This window comes from Gastrolobium bilobum, unplaced genomic scaffold (genome assembly GCF_033153095.1).
Source record: "Gastrolobium bilobum isolate Gb01-03AN ecotype WA unplaced genomic scaffold, APGP_CSIRO_Gbil_v1 utg18482, whole genome shotgun sequence".
Classification (NCBI taxonomy): Eukaryota; Viridiplantae; Streptophyta; class Magnoliopsida; order Fabales; family Fabaceae; genus Gastrolobium; species Gastrolobium bilobum.
The window spans coordinates 60,570-79,596 of NW_026899910.1; the positions used below are offsets into that span (position 1 = coordinate 60,570).

The following is a 19,027-nucleotide window of genomic DNA, read 5'->3' on the forward strand; positions in this document are numbered from 1 at the left end:
GCCAAAAAGAGAAAGATTATGAGTTAATTCTCAGTAAAAAGGCAACGTTTAGTATTGCTTTGCTTAAATTCCAATTTCAAAATTGTACAACTGATTTTATGCTTAACTTGTAAGAAAAGCAAACAAATCTGGAGCAAAATGAGGATTTGCCAAAGTAAAGACCCACGCTCACAGCGTGGATGTCACGCTGGTAGCGTGGGAATCCAGAGGCAACCACGCCCACAGCGTGGATTCCACGCTGATAGCGTAAAAAATTTCCTTCTTCCCACGCCCACAGCGTGGATATCAAGCTGACAGTGTGGGCATCCAGAGGCATCCGCGCCCACAGCGTGGATCTGACGCTGAGAGCGTCAGCGTGCGAGACTGCAATTCTGTTTTGTCTAAAAGGGTAAACTTTGGAAGACCTAAAAGAGTATTATAAAAAGGAGGCTCAGCACAGATTAGGTATCTAGACCAAGGAGACCGTCGTTCTGAAGGAGAAGAGCTTCGGAGAAGAATTCTTGATCATCTTCATTCTTTCATCTCTCATTCTTTCATCCCATCGAATATTGAATATTGATTTATTAGCCATGAATATGGTTGGCTAAGTTTTTCTTTATTGTAGTTAGGGTCACAAACCTTATGTGAACCCTTGTTACGAAGGATTGGTTTATTTTCTCCCATTTATATAAATTTCTTTATCATTACTCTGTGCGTAATTCCTATTTTCTTTATTAGAATTGATCACTCTAATAGTTGATAATAGTCTGAGGGTTAGAACCCTTGATAGGAATATTGGGGCTCTCATCTTGAAAGCGGGTAAGATAACGATTAGTATGCATGCTAGGAATAGATGTATGTTAATTGCGGATGTTTTAATTATCGTATTCATTGCTTAATTCTCATGAGGGGTTACTAAGGGATTAGGATTCCAGCTGAGGTTAAAGGGTTAAATTACCAAGGGATTGGAATTTAACTAATTATTTTAGATGATATTTATCTGAGTTTTTATATAAATAAGAGTTTTTAAATCAATCCAAAGTAATAAGCGGGGATCATATGGTGAGTGTTTCCTAGCTACAATACTCTTCTCATATTTACAAATCTCTTCTCATTGTTGTTACAATCTCATTCTTCATCACAGAAAAATCACAAAAACAAGTTTTTATTTTTAGTCCTCATATTCACACCAATTGACAATAATTGTCAAAACGATTTGAACTCATCCATTCTTTAAAGGAATATTAATAAATATAAGATCACAATCCCTGTGGAGACGAACATTATTTATCACTTTTTTACTTGTGCGATCGGTATACTTGCCGGGAAGCATCAAGTTTTTGGCGCCGTTGCCGGGGATTGGCGTTTCTTATATCAATTGATTTTGATTTTAAGATTGGATATTTATTTTTATTTTTGAATTTTTTGTGATATTTGGAGCAAGTGCTACTAATCTCTTTTCTAAGTTGTATGCGAGGAAAAGAGCCCGAGTTTCCACTTGATTTGGAGATCACAAAAATAGAGAAGAAAAACAGAAAATTTGCTCGGAAGAAGCTTGCATTCAACGAGTTAGATATTCTTCTAGAAGAAGATAAATTGGCAAACAACAATGATGCTGACAATCTACTCATGGACACTATTCTGACTCCATTATTCAACAGACCCAATGCGATCATTGTCCATCCTGAAGTGGGCAACAATCATTGGGAGCTCAAGTCCGATAATATTCGACTGGTGGAGAGAGCACAGTTTGGTGGAGAGGATGATGAAGACCCTCATAGATTCATAAACAGATTCCTGATGATTTGTGATTCTACAAAACATCCTCAAGTTTCTAATGATGCAGTCCGGCTGAGACTATTTCCTTTTGCTCTTAAAGGAAAGGCTCTTAGTTGGTTGGAAAGGCAGCCTGCAGCAAGCATCTCAACCTGGGATGATTTATCACAGAAGTTCTTTGCTCAGTTCTTCTCGATGGAGAAGTATAACCATATGGTGAATGATATCACCAATTTCACTCAATCAGAGGGTGAATCAATGTGTGAAGCATGGAACCGGTTCAAGGACTTGATGAGAAGGTGTCCTCAGTATAACTTGACTGCTGGTAGTCAAGTTAGAATCTTTTTCAATGGTTGCAAACCTGAGATTCGGATGGTGCTAAATGGTGCAGCAGGGGGCACTATTAAAACTCTAAGAGCAAATGAGACTCTTGAGTTGATTGAGAGGATGGCTGCCAACGAAAACCAAGCGTTGTCATCCAAGCCTAAAAGAGGTATTCTTAAACTGGAAGGCAATGATGTGGTGATGGCTGAAAATAGTTTGTTATCTCAGCAGGTAGCAAACTTGACATCAAGGCTTGATAAGATGCAATTTTCTAGCGTTCAAGCTCAAGCTGCAGCAGTTGTCTGTGAATATTGCAAGGAAGATCATGAATCCAGTGAATGTCCTACTCTGCTAGCCGATGATCCTCCTCAGCAGGTACATGTAAATGGTGTGTGGTATGATCAGAGACCCTCACCACAAAATGTTCTAAGAACTCAGAATTTTCCTTCTGGGATCAATAACTTCCAAAGGAGGGTGTCTTGACTTCAAGTCCAATAATTATTTGCAGCCACCGCCAGTTCAACCGAAGGAAACTTCTGAGTTAGAGAAGCTAGTGGGACAAATGGCCCAACATTCCAATGCTTTTATGGAAGAGACTCGGGCAAACACTAGAAACACGCAAGCCTCTATCAGAAATTTGGAGAACCAGATTGGCCAGATGGCTAAACAGATGGCCGAAAGAACTCCATGAACTTTCCGTAGCAATACAGTCACTAATCCGAAGGATGACTGTATGGCTATAACTATTAGAAGTGGCAAGGTGGTGGCAGCTCCAACAAAGCCAACCACTAATGCGGACGCTACTGGAAAGGGTAAGGAGGTAGAGGAAGAAGTGGTTATTCCTTCTGATGTTGAGACACCTGTTCAAAAAGGTGAGGAAGAGGGGCCACAAATAACTGTTGCTGAGAAAAAGAAATTCGAGCTGAAGCCAGAATATGTGAGAGCTATGGCACCTTACCCAGAAAGGTTTAAAAAAGACACTCAGAAACAGCAGTATGCAACTTGGATATCTTCAAGAAGCTGCATATAAATATTCCTTTTGCTGAAGCCTTGGCTGGCATGCCAAATTATGCAAAATTCATGAAGGACTTGTTGACAAGGAAACATAAGCTACATGAGTGCCAAACAGTAACACTCACTGAAGAGTGTAGTGCCATTATACAAAAGAAGTTCCCACCTAAACTCAGTGATCCGGGAACTTCAATATTCAAATTGCGATCGGTAACACTGATGTTGGCAGAGCACTATGTGATCTTGGGGCAAGTATTAATCTGATGCCGTTATCTGTTTGCAAATCTCAGGGAATTACTGAGTTAAAACCCACTATGGTTTCTCTACAACTTGCTGACAGATCTTTGAAGAGACCAAGTGGTATTATTGAAGATGTGCTTGTCAAGGTGGATAAGTTCATCTTCCCAGCTGATTTTGTGGTATTAGATATGGAAGAGGGTACTGAAATGCCCCTATTATTGGGAAGACCTTTCGTGGCGACTGCTCGAGCCATGATTGATGTTGAGAATGGCAGGTTAGAGTTAAGAATGAATGATGAGACTATCACCATCAATGTTTTTGACTCTATGAAACAATCTTCTGATAAAGGCGGTTGCTTTCGTCTTGATATTCTAGATCAAGTAGTGGAAGAAGAAGTATTTTCCATTCAACAATTTGAGGAAGAGCTTCAGGTGCATGAAATGGTTCCTTTCAAGGAAGAAAAAAATGAGTTATTTGAAGTCCTTGAAATGAAAGATTCTGACAAGGAAAATGGCACACCAAAGGTAGAGTTGAAGGAGCTTCCAGAAACTCTCAAGTATATCTTCTTGGGTGAGAAGGAGACTTACCCTGTTATCATTAACAAGGGATTGTCTTCTGAACAAGAGACGAAACTGGTTGAGGTGTTGAAAGAACACAAGACTGCCATAGGGTGGTCAATTTCTGATTTAAAGGGTATTAATCCCTCATTCTGTACACATAAAATCCTCATGGAAGATGAGGTTCGGCCAGTGAGACAGCCTCAAAGGAGGCTTAATCCAACAATGAAGGAAGTTGTAAGGAAAGAAGTTGTGAAACTTCTTGATGCTGGCATGATTTATCTAATTTTGGATACTGCTTGGGTGAGCCCAGTGCAGACTGTTCCGAAAAAGGGAGGTATCACAGTAGTTCACAATGAGAAAAATGAGCTGATTCCAACTAGAACCATTACTGGTTGGAGAATGTGTGTGGACTACCGAAGACTAAATACAGCTACAAGGAAGGACTACTTTCCACTTCCTTTTGTTGATCAAATGTTGGAAAGATTGGCAGGTCACAACTATTACTGCTTCTTGGACGGATATTCTGGATACAACCAAATTCCAGTGGCACCGGAGGACCAAGAGAAAACAGCTTTCACCTGCCCTTTTTGAGTTTTTGCTTATAGACGAATGCCATTCGGTCTATGTAATGCTCCTGCTACATTTCAAAGGTGCATGCTCTCCATCTTTTCTGACATGGTGGGAAAAAACCTGGAGGTATTTATGGACAACTTTTCTGTTTTTGGCTCTTGCTTTGATTTATGTTTGCTAGATTTAATTCACGTGTTAAAAAGATGCCAAGAAACAAATCTTATACTAAACTGGGAAAAATGTCATTTTATGGTACAAGAGGGAATTGTTTTAGGACATAAGATATCTGAAAAAGGGATTGAGGTAGATGAAGCTAAATTGATGTTAATTGAGAAATTACCTCCCCCTAATAATGTGACTAGTATTAGAAGTTTTCTAGGACATGCTGGGTTTTACAGGAAATTTATAAAAGATTTTTCTAAAATAGCTAAACCTTTATGCCAACTTTTAGAAAAAGATTCTGAATTTCGATTTGATGATGCATGTCTTAAAGCTTTTAATCTGTTAAAAGAAAAGCTCACCACAGCTCCTGTTTTAGTAGCTCCTGATTGGAGTTTACCCTTTGAGCTTATGTGTGATGCTAGTGCCTATGCTATAGCTGCAGTCCTTGGACAACAGAGGAATAAATTGTTACATGTTATATACTACTCTAGCAAAATTTTAAATGAGGCACAAGTAAATTATGCCACCACTGAGAAGGAAATGCTAGCAGTAGTATATGAATTAGACAAATTTAGATCTTATCTGTTGGGGTCCAAGGTTATTGTGTTTACTGACCACTCTGCTATCAAGTATTTAATGAATAAGCAGGATGCAAAGCCTCGGTTGCTCAGATGGATGCTCTTATTTCAAGAGTTTGACATGGAGATCCGGGATAAAGCTGGAGTGGAGAACAAGGTGGCAGATCACTTGTCACGGATTCAGGAAAAAGAACTACAAGATGGTCCTGAGAAGGAAATAAATGACCATTTTCCTGATGAAAGAGTAATGGCGATATTCGTACCTCCTTGGTTTGCAGATATTGCCAATTACAAGGTGATAAAAGAGTTGCCTCCCAATCTTACAAGGCAACAACAGAAGAAGTTCCTCAGAGATGCAAGGAGGTTTCATTGGGATGATCCTTACTTGTATTTCCAGTGTGCTGATGGAATTATAAGACGGTGTGTGCCCGAATTTGAAGTTCATGAGATCCTGTGGCACTGCCATGCATCTGACTACGGAGGACACTTTGGAGGCAATAGAACTGCTCAAAAAGTTCTACAGAGTGGTTACTACTGGCCTACGTTATTCAAGGATGCAAGGGATTTTGTTGAAAGATGTGACAGATGCCAAAAAGTGGGCAATATTTCCCGCAAAGATGAAATGCCTCTGAATAATATATTAGAGGTAGAGCTCTTTGATGTGTGGGGGATAGATTTCATGGGGCCATTTCCTTCATCATATTCCAATCAATACATCCTTGTTGCTGTTGACTATGTCTCTAAGTGGGTTGAGGTTGTTGCTCTTCCCACTAATGATGCTAAGGTGGTTGTCAATTTCTTGAGAAAGAACATCTTCACAAGGTTTGGTGTACCAAGGGCAATAATCAGTGATGGAGGGACTCACTTTTGCAACAAACAGTTTGATAACTTACTGGTTAAGTATGGTGTTAAACATAAGGTTGCTACACCTCTCGATGGTCTGGTCCTTTTATTGTGAAAAACGTATTCCCATATGGTACGATTGAAATCTCCCCTCTCGATGCTGAAAGACCATTCAAGGTCAATGGGAGTAGATTAAAATTCTATCATGGAGAACATGTGAATAGGGACACAATTTCCGTCCCTTTGGCTTCACATGAATCTTAAACGGTTCCACTCAGGCTCGTGACGTTAAACAAGCGCTCGTTGGGAGGCAACCCAGCAAGAAAGGTTAGTATAGTCATTTTAATTTTGTTTTAGGTTAGAGAGTAATAAGCTGTGCACTTAAAATTGACGATGCTGGCGTCATATCCACGCTCTTAGCGTGAGACATGTGGAAGAGAGCCACGCTGTCAGCGTGAATTTTACGATATCAGCGTGATGAAACAGAAGCTACCACGCTCTTAGCGTGGGATTCACGCTTCGAGCGTGAGAAAGTAAACAAAAGCTACCACGCCCACAGCGTGGAGAGCGCGCTCTCAGCGTCACCATTCAGAAGGTACCACGCTCATAGCGTGAAATCCACGCTATGAGCGTCATCAGGAAACTCAGATTTTAAAACCCGAAAATTTCCTAACCTCACTCATCTCCCTCTCATCTCTCTCACTCAGCCGTCACCACCATCCCTCTTCTCTCTCCCTCTCTCTCTTTCTCTCTTACTCATCTCTCTCTCCACAAATCACACCGTCCTCCACCGTGAATCACCACCACCTCCTTCGTCCCTTCCCTAACCACAACCCATAACCACCGTCGCACACAACCACCTCCTTCACCAACCGAACAAACCAACAACCACCATTTCTCAGCCACCACTGTGGGTCAGATTTCTAGAAGAACAGAGTTAGGGTTTTCACGTGTCCAACAATCTTCAAATGGCGTGATAAGGGTAACAAGGGTAAAAAGATCTCCAAAGCACCTGGCATAGGAAGCAAGAAAACTGGGGAAAGTAGTGCTGCTGGCACTAAGAGGCCTCGGACCTCAACTGTTTTTGACAATACCAGGTTCTTAACACCTGAGGCTCAAGACCGGTACTACAAGTGGTTCATTCCAAAGAAAATCATATCTGAAAGGCCAATCAGTGCCTATATGGATAGTGATTGTCCAATTAGACTCACAGCAAAGAGGAGGAAATGGGAGAAGTTGGTGAGATTTCCTGCACCGAGCTCTAGCACAATACTGAAAGAATTTTGTGCAAATGTTGATTTGGAGACGGTGGATACCACTCGAAAGAGTTGGGTGAGAGGACAGGAAGTCTCTTTTTCATCTGCAGCAATATAGCAGTTCCTTAGGACTACCCATGATCGTCGCAAGAGTTGCCACTTTGCACAGACATTTACTAAGATGCAGCCTTCTGCAACAAGAGGCCTTTATAGAGAATACATGCCTGTTATTGCTGAGGAGATCCGTAGTGCCATCACCCATCCTTATTCTAGATGGAAGCCAAAGAGTGGACAGCCAAATGTGCCAGAAAAGTTGGAGAGAGTGGATCTTACTCCAGAGGCTATGTTCTGGCACACATTCATTAACTCTACTATCATTGCATCTACTAATTTGAGTGATGTAAATGTTGAGCGGGCTGTTTTGTTATACACCCTTATGAGAGATGAGAATGTATTTATCTGGTGAGGAATATTCAAGCTAGGATCTAAGATCTTGATACAACTGAAGAGCATTAGTGTAAATTTTATACAAGACAGTTATACATGCATAACAGTTTGATTCCTTGAGATGTTTATGATCATGTGTTTCTTCACAGAGTTAATCTTGCTCTTCTCTTTAAATCCATTACATTGCTGAGGACAGCAACGTTCAAATCTGGGAATTGTTTGATGTGCCATAAGCACATGGGTAAATTCAAGCCAAAAAAAGAAAGATTATGAGTTAATTCTCAGTAAAAAGGCAACGTTTAGTGTTGCTTTGCTTAAATTCCAATTTCAAAATTGTACAACTGATTTTATGCTTAACTTGTAGGAAAAGCAAACAAATCTGGAGCAAAATGAGGATTTGCCAAAGTAAAGACCCACGCTCACAGCGTGGATGTCACGCTGGTAGCGTGGGAATCCAGAGGCAACCACGCCCACAGCGTGGATTCCACGTTGATAGCGTGAAAAATTTCCTTCTTCCCACGCCCACAGCGTGGATATCAAGCTGACAGCATGGGCATCCAGAGGCATCCGCGCCCACAGCGTGGATCTGACGCTGAGAGCGTCAGCGTGCGAGACTGCAATTCTGTTTTGTCTAAAAGGGTAAACTTGGAAGACCTAAAAGAGTATTATAAAAAGGAGGCTCAGCACAGAATTAGGTATCTAGACCAAGGAGACCGTCGTGCTGAAGGAGAAGAGCTTCGGAGAAGAATTCTTGATCATCTTCATTCTTTCATCTCTCATTCTTTCATCTCATCGAATATTGAATATTGATTTATTAGCCATGAATATGGTTGGCTAAGTTTTTCTTTATTGTAGTTAGGGTCACAAACCTTATGTGAACCCTTGTTACGAAGGATTGGTTTATTTTCTCCCATTTATATAAATTTCTTTATCATTACTCTGTGCGTAATTCCTATTTTCTTTATTAGAATTGATCACTCTAATAGTTGATAATAGTCTGAGGGTTAGAATCCTATATAGGAATATTGGGGTTAGAATCCTATATAGGAATATTGGGGTTCTCATCTTGAAAGAGGGTAAGATAACAATTAGTATGCATGCTAAGAATAGATGTATGTTAATTGCAGATGTTTTAATTATCGTATTCATTGCTTAATTCTCATGAGGGGTTACTAAAGGATTAGGATTCCAACTGAGGTTAAAGGGTTAAATTACCAAGGGATTGGAATTTAACTAATTATTTTAGATGATATTTATCTGAGTTTTTATATAAATAAGTGTTTTTAAATCAATCCAAAGTAATAAGCGGGGATCATATGGTGAGTGTTTCCTAGCTACAATACTCTTCTCATATTTACAAATCTCTTCTCATTGTTGTTATAATCTCATTCTTCTTCACAGAAAAATCATAAAAACAAGTTTTTATTTTTAGTCCTCATATTCACACTAATTGACAATACTTGTCAAAACCATTTAAACTCATCCATTCTTTAAAGGAATATTAATTAATATAAGATCACAATCCCTGTGGAGACGAACATTATTTATCACTTTATTACTTGTGCGATCGGTATACTTGCCGGGAAGCATCAAGGAATAAAATAAAATGATTTTTTTTTATAAAATAAAATAAAATGATTTATAAATAAAAAAATAAAACAAAGACAGTAGAAGAGATGAGACAGAGGCGAGCTCGAGACAAAAAAATGAAACAAAGAAGAGATCGAGACACAGGCAGAGCAGAGAGCACTAACCGGTGAGGGACGACCGAAGACGGTGGCTTGAAGCACGACAGCGAAGCAGAAGACGGTTGCTCGAAGCAAGTGGAGAAGCTTCACTCAGCAAGACGACGAATCAGTATCATGCAAGGCAGGTACGACGGGAGAAGACGGTGGCTTGAAGGTCTTCGTGAGTCGCGACTTTCTCTCCCACGATCTGCAACGGTGGTGGCTCAGGATCTAGGTTTTTTTTTAGCTAAAAAAACCCATTTATACTCGCTCCTTTCCGGGTCAAATATTCGGGTAATGGGTTTTTTTTTGTTTTGATGAAAGCATTTAACTCGGACGATTATACGAGTTTGTCAAAAAACTCGACGTTTCTACCATTAGAGGACCAAAAGCGAGTAAATGAATATCGTGGCTCGTAACAGTGTTGCTGAAGCGTAAACTCGTCCGATTTCACGAGTAAACGCGCGAGTTTAACAACCATGGATGGGACGGAAGGTGGTCAGCCAACTGGTGAAGACGTGACTATGCAACCGTCGCCTGGAAGGACAACCCGCGAATCCGTTGTGACAGAAGCATTATTAAGGCATATTTGAGCTTCTAAAGGAAGGGTTATCATAACCCATTTTGCATCAAATCTACATAGGATTGGAAGTGTGAAAGACGCTACTGATTTAATTGGTAGAAAGTTGGTATTTGTTGACATGTCTTTAAGGACGTATTTAGATGCAGTTTGGAAGGATGGAAAGGCTCCATTTGATCCATCCATTTTGGTAAAAGCAGAGGACATTGATGCTTATGAGGGAAATCAGGTAGCGAGTTTAAAGCTTCATGTGCTCCAAAATTATGATGAAGTTAATGTAAATAAGCAATGGGACCCCAAAGGAAATCTCTATGCATTTGTCATACGTTGCTGTTTACAACTCAAGCAATGGGATCCCGGTGGAAAGTTTTTGAGAGCTAGACCTCACCTTGAGGACAAGGTGAGTGTTTTGGGGGGAGTATTGATTGGATGCCATTGAGGGTGTAAGCTAGGAAGTAGTGTAGGGGATTATTGGAGTATGACAAGTCTGTTAGTCAGTATATTTTAGAAGAATTGCTAAGGTGGCAAGGTTGTTAGAAGGAATAAAAGAGGTGCAGTGGTGTGGAGAAGAGGAGGGGAAAGAATTGGGACTTAGGCTGGGAACCAGATTGGGAGAGAATCAGTACCTCTTCAATTGTACTGAACCTGTATCTCAGGGTGCAGGGTAGCTTGATTAATCTGTTCTTAGTAGTAGTCATTTATCTTTGTATATTTCCTTTCTGTAATAGCTAAGACTGTAGTGATATACTTTCCTTTCCATATTAATACAGAAAATCCAATTTACTGGGCCAAATAGTGTGTTAAATCCTTTTATTATTCAGATCTGAAAACCAGTTCCTAACAGTCTCCCCATATGAACCTCCGCTAAAGCCATCCAACCTTTGAGCACACATTAAGAGGGATTATGATATGCTGCATATCAAAGTACAATGCAAAAATACCTTTACTATTTATTTGAGTGATCAGCATATTCTTCACAATAGCAGCAAACTCTTTTTTTAGTAAGTGCAACAAACTTTTTTAACCTTACCTATGTCAAGGTTCTCACGCATTCGTGTAAGCAGTGTGTGCTGGTTACAAGGAAGTTGTTTAAGAGGGACTGCGTATTTGAAAAAAGGGGGATCTACATAAGTAAAATATTGACTAGTAGATAGATTTCATTTTAATTTCAGTAACGGATTCCTGCACCAAAGATTTCTTACTTTCTTCTGCATGTCTGTTCCAGCATGCTATTCTACACCGAGCTTAGCTTAGCAATGGGAATTTAATTTTCAATGACATCCTAGCAAGGCAGTGATATGGGAACAAACTTTTTTACCATATGAACAATAAATATTAAAAATTTAATAGAGAGAATTTTGCGGTCCCTGTGATCGTGACTCGATCGGATTACTCAATGAATCGATGGAGAAATTCAAAAAAATAAAAAGAAAGAATCTTCAGCGTGCATGAATGTAGATGAAAAAAATTGATTTTACAAATAAAAGATAGAACAAAGTTAAGCCACTAGATTTTGCAAAGATGGAGTTGATAAGAAATGTAGGCAACAATTTGTAGAGAGAGAAAGAAAGGCAGTTGCACTGATTATGACAAGATCAGACATGGCAGTGCACAGATCGAGAACGGATTAACTACAGTGAAACTTCTGTTATTTTATGAAATTCAAACCAGTGTTGGTGATACAGTTCAATATTTAAATTTAGTTGGATTTCCCCTTCATTTACTTTCTTAAATTTGCCTAGCTAGAAAAACAAATACACAGAAGAGTTTAAGATAGGTGATTTGAAAGTTGAACACTTACTTTTGTGAACCAGAGCTGCAGAAGTGTTTATTACGTATACATGTAGCTTTATGGTGAAAATTCCAGAAAAGATGTGTAGTGTACCTTGCCTAATAAAAGATCACTTCTATCATGAGAGGGTCAACTAACTACCCACAATCGGTCTATTCCTCCAGAAATTATGTGGATAATTAGGTGTAATAATTAATTAAATTAGCAAGAAAGTAAACTATAATAATTAATTAAATTAGCAAGAAAGTAAACTAAGGTACAGATATGGCAGCCCTTTTGTATCCTTGTGGTTAAGACATTTTCTAACTTTGGTCTGCATATATAAAAACTTAAGAAAGGTTATTTATAGAGAATTTTTCTGTTATATGAAATTAAATCCTTGCAGTAATACAGATAGAAATCAAATTGGCTAAGAGATCTTTAAATACTTAACACATAGCTATAGAAGATGGGTTTATTAATACGACAGCCATGCCTCCAAAAAGCCTCCATTTTGGAAAAATAATCTTGAAAACTCCATATAAGCACTCAAGATACACACCCCTCCTCAAATAGCAGTTATCTCTACCAAACAATATATATATATATATATATATATATATATATATATATCAGGGTATTGTCAAATGCTAAAATTGCCTCAAGCAGAGAAAAGATTGCATCAAAAGTAAATGATATTACAGTCAAAGGGCAAATTGATAACAGCTTTACTAATGACACTAATATATTGAATTTGAAATTCTGTTTGTACGCTATGATGTTTTTTTCTAAATAGTTCCTATTCTGTATATTTGTGGCACCTCCTAGTATGTCTACCAATATGCAATGTCTATCAAAAGAAGATGAATAAGTCTTATTTCTACAACTACATTTTCCGGAGATAAAATTCTCGATGCACTTTTCATTAGTTCAAAATTTTAAATTCTCTCTGAAGAATGCCTTATATAAATTTGAATTTTTGATTGGGGAGATCTTAGAGACCAGCAACAAGAGATCTCATGATTAGGGATAGCATAAGGTCGAGAACAAAAGAAAATCAACATAGGGAGAGAAGCTTTCTGCAGATTCCTCATATATACGAAAAACCAAGGTCAACTACCAAGTAGTTTAGTACGTATTTTCATATAGTTGACAGTGAATACTTGGACTAATAACACTTCAAGCAATGAAGGAATGAAGACTTTTTATGATACATGATGGGCCAACACCATTGGAGCCTTACAAGATGGTGTATAATGAAAGGGTAAAATAGCATTGACAGAGGAGGGGAATATTCAAGGTGAGACACGCAACAAGAAAGGTGGAGAGCTAGTTATAAGGAATGCCACGTGGCAAGCCATGAATTGAGAGGAGGATTTGGGCAAGGGAATGGATGGAAGAGTGGAGAGTGAGCTGATAAAGGAGGGGGAAACAGTGGGGATGGCATGCGGAGAGTAATCAGTAAATTGGAGGTTTGCTATTGAGGCTAGGGGTGTTGTCTCTTTAGCTGGGTGTAACCGGAGAATTCAAGGAGGGTAGCTCATTTCCTATTTTCTTGTGTTGTAAGTGCATTTTCTGGTGCTTATACTGATACCATTGTAATGCAGAATTCTGTTGAAATGGTGTTAATATTTTCTTCATAGTTGCAGTGTTCTTTTTAATTGTGTTCTGTTTGTCTGGTGCCATTAATTTGGTATCAGAGCTCTTCCGATCCTTTGGGGGAGCTTTATGGTACGTACGGGAATGGAGAATAGAATTGAAAAAATAGAGAGACGAATGGAGGCAAGGATGGGTGCATTAGAACAACGCTTCAATCAGTTTCAGGAGACGATCATGGCAATATTGACGAGAATTGATAATCGCGAAGCGGAGGCTGAGGCAAGGAACGTAGCAGGGAATACAGACGGAAATGCAGGAAACAGAGGAGTTGAGACAAACAACCAGAGAGACGATGAACGAGCACGACGAGTTGAGGTGCCTTATTTCACGGGAGAAGATCCTTATGGCTGGATCTTTCGGGCTGAACGCTATTTTCATGTGAACTGCATTCCGATGGAGGAACAAATTAAGACTGCATTAATATGTTTAGAGGGGAAGGCACTGAGTTGGTTCCAATGGTGGGAGCCAAGGAATCAGTTGGTGGATTGGGGAAGATTTAGAAATGCAATTCTGGAGAGATTCCACACATTAACTATGCAGTCTATCTGGCCTATTAAAGGCTTTGTTTATAGGCCAGGCCTATTATTAAAAATTAGAAAGCCTGATATGGCCTACAGACCTTATAGGCCTCCCACTGCAGATACTGAACACAGAAAATAATTGTATAGAGCAAAGAAAGTTTCATTCATGCATGCACTAATACTTCTCGTAAGAAATAAAAATGACAAACAAAAAAGAGTCAACATAATACTCCAGCTCTAGAATGTATATCAGAGAGGAATTAGAGTCAAAGAAATGGGGAAAATAAGAAAAAAAATACAATTACTGGGTCAACGAAAGACGAAACTTAGAGACGAAAGTGAGAAGTCACTTAGAAGCGGCAATGCACAAAAGAAATTAGGGTTGGTACTTTGCCACCTAGAATAAACATTTTATTTTAAAAAATTAAATAAGCCAGCCTACAAGGCTTTAGGCCAGGCTTGACAAAGTTGGCCTATGGCCTATTTGTTAAAAAGACTTTCTTATAAGCTTAAGCTTACTCTACTTTCTTAGAAAGGCCAAGCTAGGCCAGGCTCAACATAGGTCGGGTTGTAGGCCAGGCCAGCCCTACCTGTAAGAAAGGAGTAGAGATCTTTTACGTGGAATTGGGGTATTGCTCCGTTAATGCTAAAGAAAAGCAGAAGAAAATGCCTATGATTGTTGATCAGTTGAAGGAATATGCGGATGTGTTTGAACCGCTCTCTAAACTACCTCCAAAGAGGGCTTGTGATCACAGAATAAGAATCAAGGATGGGGCTTTGATTCCGAATATTCACCCATACAGATATCCTCATTACCAAAAAGATGAAATTGAGAAATTTGTAAGAGACATGCTGGCAATAGGTATGATACGCCCCACTACCAGTCCATATTCCAACCCATTGATCATGGTGAAAAAAAAAAAGATGGGAGTTGAAGATTTTGTACTGACTACAAGGCTCTCAATAAGGTAACTATACCTGATAAATTTTCGTTACCTGTTATTGATGAATTGTTAGATGAATTGGGTGGGACTGAATTTTTTTCTAAATTAGATTTAAAGTCGGGTTATAATCAGATTAGAATGAGGGAGGAAGATATTGAAAAAACTGTCTTTCGCACACACGAGGGACATTAAGAATATATAGTTTTGCCATTTGGGTTCAGTAATGCACCTTCAACTTTCCAATCACTGATGAATTCTGTTTTTAAGCCATATTTACGGAGGTTTGGGCTAGTATTTTTTGATGATATACTAGTGTATAGTAAAAAAGGTGGAGAACATGTGGAACACTTGCGAACAATATTGGAGATTCTTAGACAGAATCATTTGCATGCTAATTATAAAAAGGCTTTGCCAAGGAAGAATTAGAGTACTTGGGTCATTTAATTTCTAGAGCAGGAGTCAAGGCTGATCCCAGCAAATTGAAGGTTGTTAGCAAATGGCCAGTACCTCAGAATTTGAAGGCTTTGCGAGGATTTTTGGGACTTACCGACTACTACAGACAGTTTGTAAAGCAGTACGGGCAGGTAGCACGCCCACTAACAATTACTCAAGAAGGATAATTTTGTATGGGGAGAAGAAGCACACGCTGCGTTCGAAGCTTTAAAGGCAGCCATGGTTCAGTTGCCTACGTTTGCTCTTCCTAATTTTAATGAAACATTTGTTGTGGAAATCGGTGCATCCGGAATAGGAATGGGGGCAATACTCATGCAGTCAGGTAGACCAATAGCATTTTTAAGTCAGGCATTTTCAGACAAAGCGAGGAATCTGTCTGTTTATGAACGTGAGATGAAGGCCATAATTTTTGCAGTACAAAAATGGCGTCACTATCTCATGGGGCGACATTTTATTATACGGACAGACCAAAGGAGCCTTAAATACCTCACTGAATAGAGGGTGATGATGGAGAGCCAACAAAAATGGGTAACCAAGCTTATGGGTTTCGATTTTGAGATCCATTTTAAACCCGGTGTCGAGAACAAAGCAGCTAATGCTTTATCAAGAGTTATGGAGTGTAAAGAATTAACTTTAGTGACCAGTCCAGACTTGCAAACCATTATAGAGGAGGTTCTGCACGATGAGGGGACTCTAGATCATGATGGAGGTGCTGATTGATATCTCATCTCGGGTATCATGTCAAGTCAGGTTGCTTATGGCACAAAAAGAGATTAGTACTTCTGAAGTCTTCTGCAAGTATCCCTTTAATTTTACAATAATTTCATTCATCTCCTTGGGAGGGGGGGGCATTCAGGAGAACTGAGAACTTTTAAGCAGATAGCTGCTATTTTTTATTGGAAGGGTATGAGATAGGATATAAAAAAAATTGTTCAAGGTTGTACCACATGTCAACAACAGAAATATGATAATCTTTTTCCTGGGGGACTCCTTCAACCATTACCAATTCCCTCTAAGGTTTGGGAGGACATCTCAATGGACTTTATTGGAGACTTGCCCAAATCTAAAGGGGTGGATGCAGTGCTGGTGGTAGTAGATAGATTTACTAAATATGCTCATTTTTTAACTCTTGCTCATCCTTTCACTACTCAAGACGTCGCAGTTGCTTTTATTAAGGAGATAGTGCGATTACATGGATTTCCTAAATCCATTATATCGGATCGAGACAGATTATTTGTGAGCAAGTTTTGGGGGGAGATGTTTAAATTAGCTGGCACAAAATTGAAATTCAGTTCGGCTTACCATCCACAAACGGGTGGCCAAACTGAAGTCATCAATCGAACACTAGAAACTTATTTGCGTTGTTTCCTCAATGGTCATCCAACGGGGTGGGCAAAGTGGATACCATGGGCTGAATTCTGGTTTAATTCATCTTACAACAGATCAATTCAGATGACTCCGTTTAAAGTTCTTTATGAAAGAGATCCTCCTACAATTTTACACCTGGAAGGAGGAGATACACCAGTGGCAGCAGTGGAACAGTGGCTGCATGCGCGAAACAATTCTGGATGATCTGAAGAATAATTTGCTTATAGCTCAAGAGAGGATGAAAGTACAGGCAGATAAAAAGAGAAGAGAAGTGGAATTTGCTGTGGGAGACAAGGTGTTTTTAAAGATCCAGCCTTATAAACTGAGATCATTAGCTAGAAGATTAAATCAGAAACTCAGTACAAGATTTTATTGTCCCTTTGAGATTGTAGAACGTGTGGGACCAGTAGCTTATAAATTAGAGATGCCTTCATACTTAAAGGTGCATCCCACTTTTCACGTATCACAATTAAAGAAGGCAGTTCATGCATCAACACCAGTGCTGAATTTACCAAGTTGTTTATCCGAGGAACTAGAATTAAGGGTGACCCCAGCCAAAGTCTTAAAGGCAAGAAAATTGTTGAATAGTCAGATGGAGCTGTTAATTCAATGGGAGGGCCTTCTAGAATGTGAGTGCACATGGGAATCAATGCAAACTATCCAAGAACAATTCCCATTTTTCCCCTTGGGGACAAGGTGATAATTGAAGGAGGGGGGTATTGATGGGCCAAGTATTGATGGGCCACCAACATTGGAGCCTTACAAGATGGTGTATATACGAAAGGATAAAATAGCATTGGCAGAGGAGGGGAATATTCAAGTTGAGACACGTAATAAGAAAGGTGGAGAGTTAGTTATAAGGAATGCCACGTGGCAAGCCATGAATGGAGAGGAGGATTTGGGCAAGGGAATGGATGGAAGAGTGGAGAGTGAGCTGATAAAGGAGGGGAAAACAGTGGGAAAGGCATGCGGAGAGTAATCAGCAAATTGGAGGTTTGCAATTGAGGCTAGGGGTGTTGTCTCTTTAGCTGGGTGTAACAGGAGAATTCAAGGAGGGTAGCTTATTTCCTATTTTCTGGTGTTGTAAGTGCATTTTCTGGTGCTTATACTGATACCATTGTAATGCTGAATTCTGTTGAAATCAATATAAGCATGTGTTAATATTTTCTTCATAGTTGCGGGGTTCTTTTTAATTGTGTTCTGTTTGTTTGGTGCCATTAATATATAAACAAATCACAAAGAGCAGAAAAGAAAAGAAAAAAGTAAAGCTGCTCAGCCACCTTCTAAGAAGAAATCTTGAAGCTTCCATGCTCCTTTGACTACATGAGCTTCTACTTTCTTTCTTTCTTTGTGTTATTCTTCTATTTTTACTTGGTTTGCCACTTTATCCACGCTGATACCATTGAATTTGCCACTAATCCATAAACAAGGCAATTGAAGTTAAGTAATTCCAGGGAGAGGTAGAACTTTCAAGAGGCTGAACTTAATTATTGGAATTGATTTGTTTTTAAAAAAATTGACTTAATTTATTTGTTGATTCAAAAATCAAAGTTTGAATCCCAACGTGCACTTCATGGTGAAAAAACTCAATCCCACGATAACTCTATCCTTATTCCTAGACAAAAAAATAATAATAAATCTTCAAATCATTAGTAAACAAATTGTGTAGATCCACACATTATTACGATTCAAATCGTTGGATACATGATGAATTAACTTCTTCAAGCTTAATTAGTGTTTCTTTAAAAAAAATTAATAATAAATCATGAGACAAATAAAATTTAAAAAAGGAAAAAGATCGGTGAGGCGGGTTACCTCCCTACACATGGTCGAAGGAGAACACTGTAGAGAGAGTTAGCGAAACAGGTGCGAAAATCTATGCCTCTGAAGCCAAAGAACGCATCGCAGCATCGGCCATCACAGCTCAGAGGCAAAGATACTCGTATCGATTTCACAGACCCAATAGCAACCACAAATCGAGGAGGACCTCAAAATGCAAACCCTAAAGTTGCAGTCTTGCAGACAAAGTGGTAAAGAGAAAATTATATAGCACGTCAACAAAAGAGCTTATTTTGTTTTCTTTTATTATTATTAAATACTTTTTTTTATACTGCTTTATATTTGAATTCATAACCTCACACAAACTATTCAAAGTCTCTAATCTCTTATCTTAATACAAAGTTAGTTTAACTATGTTTATCAAAATATACATATAAAAATAGGTAGAAATATTTCTTCGGTCACTGGAAATAATTTGA

At 39.0% G+C, this 19,027-nt stretch overlaps 1 long non-coding RNA gene and 1 other non-coding gene across 3 annotated transcripts in view; both read right to left on the reverse strand.

Moving 5' to 3' along the window:
- Nucleotides 1-18,807, reverse strand: part of LOC133294156 (uncharacterized) — a 36,374-nt gene extending 17,567 nt beyond the window's left edge. For both annotated transcript variants that reach the window (XR_009749155.1, XR_009749156.1), the window contains exons 1-2: nt 18,585-18,807; nt 18,050-18,183 (exon numbers count right to left, since the gene is read on the reverse strand). This is a non-coding gene — a long non-coding RNA (uncharacterized LOC133294156). The remainder of the gene's footprint in view (nt 1-18,049; nt 18,184-18,584) is intronic.
- On the reverse strand, nt 1,969-2,072 carry LOC133294161 (small nucleolar RNA R71). The gene has a single exon (XR_009749159.1). It is a non-coding gene; the product is annotated as a small nucleolar RNA R71 (small nucleolar RNA).
- Nucleotides 18,808-19,027: the final 220 nt, after the last annotated feature.